This window comes from Triticum dicoccoides, chromosome 5A (genome assembly GCF_002162155.2).
Source record: "Triticum dicoccoides isolate Atlit2015 ecotype Zavitan chromosome 5A, WEW_v2.0, whole genome shotgun sequence".
Classification (NCBI taxonomy): domain Eukaryota; kingdom Viridiplantae; phylum Streptophyta; class Magnoliopsida; order Poales; family Poaceae; genus Triticum; species Triticum dicoccoides.
Genome location: NC_041388.1, coordinates 26,002,855 through 26,011,804, shown reverse-complemented (window position 1 = coordinate 26,011,804; position 8,950 = coordinate 26,002,855).

The window sequence follows — 8,950 nt, the reverse complement described above, 5'->3', positions numbered from 1 at the left end:
AAGAAGATTAAGACTCCAGGTCGTGCTAGCAAGTCCTAATAACGAACAATAAAGTTCAGTACTCGTATTACCGAAGAAAGCATAAACTGTGATCTAGTATGAGATCCTTTGTGGGCATCTTCCGTGGATGTGCCACGCCCCACGGGAATCAGAACAAACGCGAAACAGACGAGATGCGTCCCCGCGGGACTGGGGTCAGCTGACTTTGCCCATGGCCAGTCACGCCGTAACATGCAGCCACCAATCCAGCATTCATTCTACATCCAATGAAGAGGATTAAGCCAAGGGAAAAACAGCCCGCACTTGGCGGTTTTTAGCATGAAGACGCCCACACTTATAGTTTTATGTACAGGCAACAATCTATGCACCATGTTCTTTCAAAAAGAAAAAGCTATGCACCAGGTGTTCTTCAATTGCAAATACATTTAAAATAACAGAAACACTAACGCCCACACGTGTGGGCATTTCTCAACTCGCGCACACGCTTGGATCGTCGTTCACTGTCTTTTGCGCGAATCTTGACACGAAAAGGTGGATTTGGTGTGCCACGTAGGACGGGACTGGTGTGTGGGTGTTGGAGAGTTTGCCCACACGCCCGCACCACGCTGTTTGACAGCTGCGCTGTGTGGGCGAACTAGTTTCTGCCCATACAGCCACCACCTAGTTCATGCGCGTGTGGACGAACTGCTTTTCGCCCACACGACATTCCTACGTTGTGGATGGCAATTGCAGTTACGCGAACGTGGCAACTAGGTAAACAAACATGGCAACTGTGATTTTTTGGTAGATGACAACTGCAGTTGCGCGTACGTGTTTATTAACAATACATGGCAATTATGGTTGGACCACACGTGGCAACTAGGAAACACACATGGCAACTACTATTTAACCATATGTGGCAAGTAGTTAATCATACACGGTAACTACGGTTTGATTACATACGGCAACTACCATAAATTAGAGACATGGCAACTATAGTTAACCAAAATAGATAGAGTTGCCATGCTTTTACAATTACACTTGCCATCCCGGATAACTACATATGCCAACCAGAATGGCAACTAAATCGTCATCCGCGAGGTACCTAATGTAGCTGCGCCAAGATATGTGGGCATTTCTGCTTCGTGCCACACGCGCGGGGTGGAGATGAGTAGTACTTGTTGGGCGTGTGTCACGAAGTAGCCGCGCCCACACGTGTGAGCAATTCCAATATCCACCACACACAACCCGTGTGGGCTGCATCCTGCTCACACTACACACGGTGTGTGAGCACGTGTCAAATATACCACACGTGTGGTGGATATGGGTGTCCTAAAATAACTGCTATTAGTAATTAAGAATAAATTTTAATAGCAATAACTTTTTCTGATAAAGGGTGGATTTTGTTTGCTTACAAAGGAGCACCAAGAGGATAGAAACTCAAAGAGCACACATCTGGCTTTTGGATAGCTAGGATCCACATGACTAACATCAACACACGCATACAAAAACACGTCGGCAAACAGCAAAGTCATATAAGAACAAAGCTATGTATAGGTAAAATACAACAATAATTGGTATCCACACCAATCATCTCATGACACCATACAGATGATGAGGTTCTATATATTACATTTAAATTGGATAATTTATAACGCGGCCCGACACTGCATGTTGCGCTAGTCCCACCACGCTTGCTCCGCTACCACCCGTCGACCGCCGCTTGCGTGGTGAAGAGTTGTTGTCGTTGTCACCGAGGTAGAGAAGGAGGCACGCTCGTGCGCGTGCTGCGCGGCCGGGAAGGCGACTATTTTTAACAAGTTCTATACATTACATTCCAAACGGATGACTTTTTAACAAGTTCAACTATTTCTTTAAAAGATAAACAAAAACTAAGCGAGGTTTCCTACGAGTCTCCGACGATCGCTGCACAAATTCAAACGAAAAGTACAAAAATATGGGTCTTCGATGGTCGTTGTCTTTCTGCTTTAGAGCGGACGCCCCTCAACAACGTTGATCCGTAGACCAACGTGACCATGAACCCTACTCTGGGCATTGCATCGCCGTGAAACGGTGTTGCTATACCTGCCTCCGCTATTTAAGGCATGTGACCGAGAACCCTACTCTGGGCATTGCATTGCCGTGAAGCGGTGTTGCTCCACCTGCCTCCGCTATTTAAGGCATGTGACCTAGAACCCTACTCTGGGCATTGCATTGCCGTGAAGCGGTGTTGGTCCACCTGCCTTCGCTATTTCTCGGCGTATGTGATCGAGAACCCTACTCTGGGCATTGCGTCGCCGTGAAGCGGTGTTGGTCCACCTGCCTTCGCTATTTAAGGCATGTGACCGAGAACCCTACTCTGGGCATTGCATCGCCGTGAGGCGTTGTTGCTCCACCTGCCTCCGCTATTTAAGGCATGTGACCAAGAATCCTACTCCGACCATCGTCGCCACCTCGCCACCACATCAAGGTGGAGACGTTGTCGTCGCCTCACCGCCGCATCAAGCGGGAGCCGCCGTTGTTGCCTCTCTGCTACATCAAGTAGGAGTTGGCATGACCACCTAGCTCTGCGGCGTCACAATTGGTCCCGTCAAGGAGGATATGAAGGCGGAGCTACCCTCCCGGCCACGCAGCACGTGCACGAGTGCCTCCTCCATTACCTCGGTGACGACGACAGCAACTCCTAGTCGTCTGGCCCGGCAGTCGGCGAGGTGGCAGCGGAGCAACCGCGGCGGGACTGGCGCAATGTGCAGTGCCGGGCCGCGTTCAGCATGATGTCGAACGTCGTGCCAGTAAGGATGGCAATGGTTCGGGTTTGCATCGGGTTGAACAATCTCAAATCCATATCCATGTCCATGAAGACAGTCTTTGCCCGCCCATGAAAAACTCCATGGGTGAAAAATTGTGTCCACGTCCAAATCCGATGGATATCCGTACCCATTGGATATCCATTGGGTCCTCTCGAGACATATAAATAAGACATAACACAATATTAACATAAACTCTTCCATTCTTCACCTCGTGGTAGGCTAGGCTTCACTTATGGTAAATCAACATCCACTAACAACCTAAGATCATTTAGTATTTTTCTAACAAATGAGAATGACGAGTCATTTAAGGAGGAGGTAAAAATAAGGGAAGGGGTGTTGGATTATGTTACATAGAGGATTGAATGTCAACTAAAAAAAGTTATGATGGGGATTGTGTAATTTCTTATGCATGATTTAGATAAAAAAAGTGTAAAATTGTTGTGAGACATATGACCGTGGGGCAGGGATAGCAGATTTTCCCCCATTAAGTCATACTATCGGGTCGAGTTTGGGTATATCCATGGGTACAAGATTATATCCATGCCCTATCCACAAACAATCGGGTCGGGTTTGGGCGCCGCCCATGGACACAAAAGCATATCCAAACCCTATCCATTCGGGTCGGATATCCATGGATATCCATGTCCATGGATAAAATTGCCATCCTTACGTGCCAGAATGGGTGGTGTTGGATCCCCAACCTCACGCTAGCCTGGCTAAGGACCGGTCCAGGACCACCATGGAGACATCCGCGTGGTGTCGACGCCGCCCTCCAACGGCGACAACAACGGCAAGAACATGATGGATGTGTTGCCAACAAGGGCGGGCATGAGAACAAGGTCACCATCCGGTACCTCGCTTAGTTTTTGTTTAGTTTTATTTAAATAGTTGAACTTGTTAAAATCACCAGTTTAAATGTAACATATGGAACTCGTTAAAAATATAGCATGCATACTTGTCTAAAACTGCTTGCATGTCAGGAGCAACAGGCATATCCGCAAAACAAGTAACACTAGCAATAGAAACCATGGTGAAAGCAAACTCAGAAGGTAAGACTACTTGCAAAATAACCACAGCACCCTGATAATGAAAGGACAACCACTTCTGGACCTAGTCCACCTGCATAGGGCTATGGAGAGCCAGCCAATCCAAGCCCAAAATGCCATCATAAGTGGCCAATGGTAGGAATCTGAAAGCAGAAACAAACTCAGTGCCACAAACAAGACCAAGAACAATGTGTAAGACACTGATAGCAAGAAAAAGTATCACCACCAGTAACTGTAACAGAGATAACTGGTGTAGTATGAACTCCTTGTAACTGAGGAACAAATTTACTATCCAGGAAATAATGGGTACTACCAGAATCAACCAAAAAGAGTAATGATAGCCCTTGCAACTGAACTTCTAACTGGAGAGTAGGAGCATTAGGGTCCTTGCCAATATCAGCAGTAGATAAACTCGTCATATGTATTGATAATGTATTAGAATCAGACCGATGGGATGAAAAACTATCCAGAGATTGCACATGGTCAATAAGCTCCTAGACAAAATGAATCTAGACTGTAGACTTGCAAGCATGCTCTTTGGCCCATTTTTCACCACAAACAAAACATAACCCTTTGGCTCTGCAATAAGATCTCAATGCAGAGCACTTATCTCCAGTCTGAACCAGTTTTGCAACTTCGAAAAGCTTTTTCTCTGCAGAAGCATGTACCTTAGGTGGAAGTGGCAATGGTAAGGCACCAGACTTGAAGGAAGTGGACGAGTTGAGGGGTGTAAGACCTTCCCCAGCTCCTCATGTAACAGGGCCAAATCATACGCAACATCTAGGTCGTTTGGTTTCTGCAGAGCAATAGCCACACGAACACCAGGTTTAAAACCATCTAAGAAACAGTTGGTATAATGCAATGAATTGGGAGTATCCTTGTAAGCTGATAATTGGTCATACAAATCAGCAAATCTATGAACATAATCGATCACTGTGTTGGTTTGAGAGATTCTGAACAATTGTTTGAGAAGAGTCTGATATTGATTTCGACCAAAGTGGCTCTGCAAACTGCAACAAAATTCAGACCAAGTGGCATGTGGCTAGCGACGCTGCATCAATTCAAGCCAACGTGCAGCTGCCCCTCAAATTGAGTTGTTGCCAAGGAAATCCATCGGTGGAATGGAGTGCCCCATAACTTGAACTGACTCTCACACTGAGATTGCCACAGACGAGGATTAGAGCCATCAAACCAAGGTAAGTCAGAATGAGCGCGAAAGGAATAAGCATCGCTCGCCTCAATCAACACAGGATCACGAACACTAGAGTTGCGAACAGATAGTTGCAACTCGGGCGTACCACGAAACGGAGGGGGAACATACGTCTGGCCTCTTCTTCTGAGATCCGGCACATCTCCAGCACCATCAGAAGCATCCTCACCACGCCCGGAACCGGTCGAGCGTGCTGTGGACGACCCATCCATCTAGGGCGTAGAGTCCTTCCCCTACTCCACACGTACTTGATCGAGCTCCATGTTCATATCCGCACGAACGCCATAAACCCAGGTCGAAATCAAACCATCAAAAGTAGTGGTGTTGGCTTCAATCATCTTGCTCATAGCCTTAAGGAGAGACTCACCTTGATCCTTGAGTCGCTGACTCACTCAGTTTAGACGCAAAGTCGGCGCGAAGGAGCTCGTAGACCTCACGCCCCTCCTCCGGTAACTCGTCCATAGTTGTCGCTCGACACTGAACCCGCAACCGCATGTCGTGGTTGTGATTGGGAACCTCCAGGACAACTGAATCTGATACCAGCTGTAAGGGTCGCACTTGATCTAAGGATTTGCATTAGGGTTCCTCACCAAATCGAGAGGGAAATTGTATTGTTCTATAGCTGACCGCCCAACCTCCCACACAACTACATGAGAAAGTACAACATCGGCCGGAGCAGCTGTCCAGTTCCTTCCTACCTGTCTCTCGCTACAGAGTGCTATTTAAAGGAAATGACCGTTACACTATTAACGGGCCCAAGTTGGGTCACAAAGCCAAGCTAGTAGCTTCTTCGGTCGCTTGGGCCTTGACACCATTGGCCCACTCGCAACATTTGAATCCAGTGCGCCTTGAGTATTTGCCGAATACGCTACAATGCCATCACCTGTTGTCGCCCTTGTCTCTATGTCTTCATGTCTAGATATAGGGTCGTTGACAAAATCGGTGTTTATTTAAGCACCGGTGCATTTTTAGGGGAAAATGCCATCATGGCACTTTATATTTCATGCGCAAAGAGAGATACATCGTTTGCTAAGATATGATCAAGAAAGTTGCTAAAATATCTGCAAGAAAGTCGGGAGGTTCCTGATATCATGAAATGAATCGATCGCGCTCCAATCTATTAGCTAGAGCATCAGCAACCATATTGGCTTGCCTAGGACAGTGCTTAAAAATAAAAGAAGAAACATTTCGACTTCAAAAGGAGCATTCTTCATATAATACTAGTCACAGCGGGGAGTAACTTAGAGTAGTAACATGCATATGTTACTAGTCTATGTTACTACCGCCATAGTGGGTAGTAACATATGTGTTGTGTCATGCATCACTTCATTTATTATATTATAGACTCATCCTTTCTTGATATGTGTGATGTTACAGTAATTAGCTATGTTACCACATGCCTCTCTTTCTTCATTAATTACATGTCACATCATCTATTTTGCCTAGATTGTTATGTTACCACCTATGTTACTCCCACTATGGGCAGTCTAAGGCTGCTGCCGGTCCTAGAGAGTTTCCTGCATTGATCACTATATCAATCACTTCCATGCAGTCTGCCTCGACATATGGATTGTTGTAGCCTGATACGTCCATTTTGCATCATGCTTTTATATCGATATTTATTACATTGTGGGATGTTTTTACACATTATGTCACAATACTTATGCCTATTCTCTCTTATTTTACAAGGTTTAGATAAAGAGGGGGAATGCCGATAGCTGGGATTCTGGGCTGGAAAAGGAGCAAATATTAGAGACCTATTCTGCACAGCTCCAAAAGTCCTGAAACTTCACGGAAGACATTTTCAGAATATATAAAAATACCGAGCGCAAGAAGTTCACCAGGGGGCCACACCCTGCCCACGAGGGTGGGGGCGCGCCCTACCCCCTGGGCGTGCCCCCTACTTCGTGGGCCCCTTGGTGGCCCTCCGATGACCATCTTCTGCTATATGAAGTCTTTCGATGAGAAAAAAAAATCATAAGCCATCTCCTTTGACGAAACTCCGCCGTCACGAGGCGGAACCTTGGCGGAACCAATCTAGGGCTCCGGCATAGCTGTTCTGCTGGGGAAACTTCCCTCCGGGAGGGGGAAATCGTCGCCATCATCATCACCAACGCTCCTCTCATCGGGAGAGGGCAATCTCCATCAACATCTTCACCAGCACCATCTCCTCTCAAACCCTAGTTCATCTCTTGTATCCAATTCCTATCTCCAAGTCCGGGATTGGTACTAGTAGGTTGCTAGTAGTGTTAATTACTCCTTGTAGTTGATGCTAGTGGTTTATTTGGTGGAAGATCATATGTTCAGATCCTATATGCATATTAATACGCCTCTGATTATTAACATGATTATGCTTTGCGAGTAGTTACGTTTGTTCCTGAGGACATGGGAGAAGTCTTGCTATTAGTAGTCATGTGAATTTGGTATTCGTTTGATATTTTGATGAGATGTATGTTGTCTCTCCTCTAGTGCTGTTATGTGAACGTCGACTACATAACACTTCACCATTATTTGGGCCTAGAGGAAGGCATTGGGAAGTAATAAGTAGATGATGGGTTGCTAGAGTGACAAAAGCTTAAACCCTAGTTTATGCGTTGCTTCGTAAGGGGCTGATTTGGATCCATATGTTTCATGCTATGGTTAGGTTTACCTTGATACTTTTGTTGTAGTTGCGGATGCTTGCAGTAGAGGTTAATCATAAGTGGGATGCTTGTCCAAGTAAGGACAGTTGATACGTCCATTTTGCATCATGCTTTTATATCAATATGTATTGCATTATGGGTTGTTATTTCACATTATGTCACAATACTTATGGCTATTCTCTCTTATTTTACAAGGTTTACATAAGGAGGGAGAATGCCGGCAGTTGGAATTCTGGGCTGGAAAAGGAGCAAATATTAGAGACCTATTCTGCACAACTTCAAAAGTCCTGAAACTCCACGGAACACCTTATAATAAATAATGAAAAATCTTCGCCGAAGATGAAGACCGGGGGCCCACACCCTTCTCACGAGGGTGGGGGGCGCCCCCCTAGGGCACGCCCCCTGCCTCATGGGCCCCCCGGTGGCTCTCCGATGACCATCTTCTCCTATATGAAGTATTTCATCGAGAAAAAAATAAGAAGCAACCTTTCAGGACGAAACTCCGCCGCCACAAGGCGGAACCTTGGCGGATCCAATCTAGAGCTCCGGCAGAGCTGTTCTGTTGGGGAAACTTCCCTCCCGGAGGGGGAATTCATCGCCATCGTCATCACCAATGCTCCTCTCATCGGGAGAGGGCAATCTCCATCAACATCTTCATCAGCACCATCTCATCTCAAAACCCTAGTTCATCTCTTGTATCCGATTCTTGTCTTCAAGTCCGGGATTGGTGCTAGTAGGTTGCTAGTAGTGTTAATTACTCCTTGTAGTTGATGCTAGTTGGTTTAATTGGTGGAAGGTCATATGTTCAGATCCTTTATGCATATTAATACCCCTCTGATTATGAACATGTTTATGCTTTGTGAGTAGTTACGTTTGTTCCTGAGGACAAGGGAGAAGTCTTGCTATTAGTAGTCATGTGAATTTGGTATTCGTTCGATATTTTGATGAGATGTATGTTGTCTAACCTCTAGTGGTGTTATGTGAACATCGACTACATAACACTTCACCATTATTTGGGCCTAGAGGAAGGCATTGGGAAGTAATAAGTAGATGATGGGTTGCTAGAGTGACATAAGCTTAAACCCTAGTTTATGCGTTGCTTCGTAAGGGGCTGATTTGGATCCATATGTTTCATGCTATGGTTAGGTTTACCTTAATACTTTTGTTATAGTTGCGGATGCTTGCAATAGAGGTTAATCATAAGTGGGATGCTTGTTCAAGTAAGAACAGCACCCAAGCACCAGTCCACCCACATATCAAATT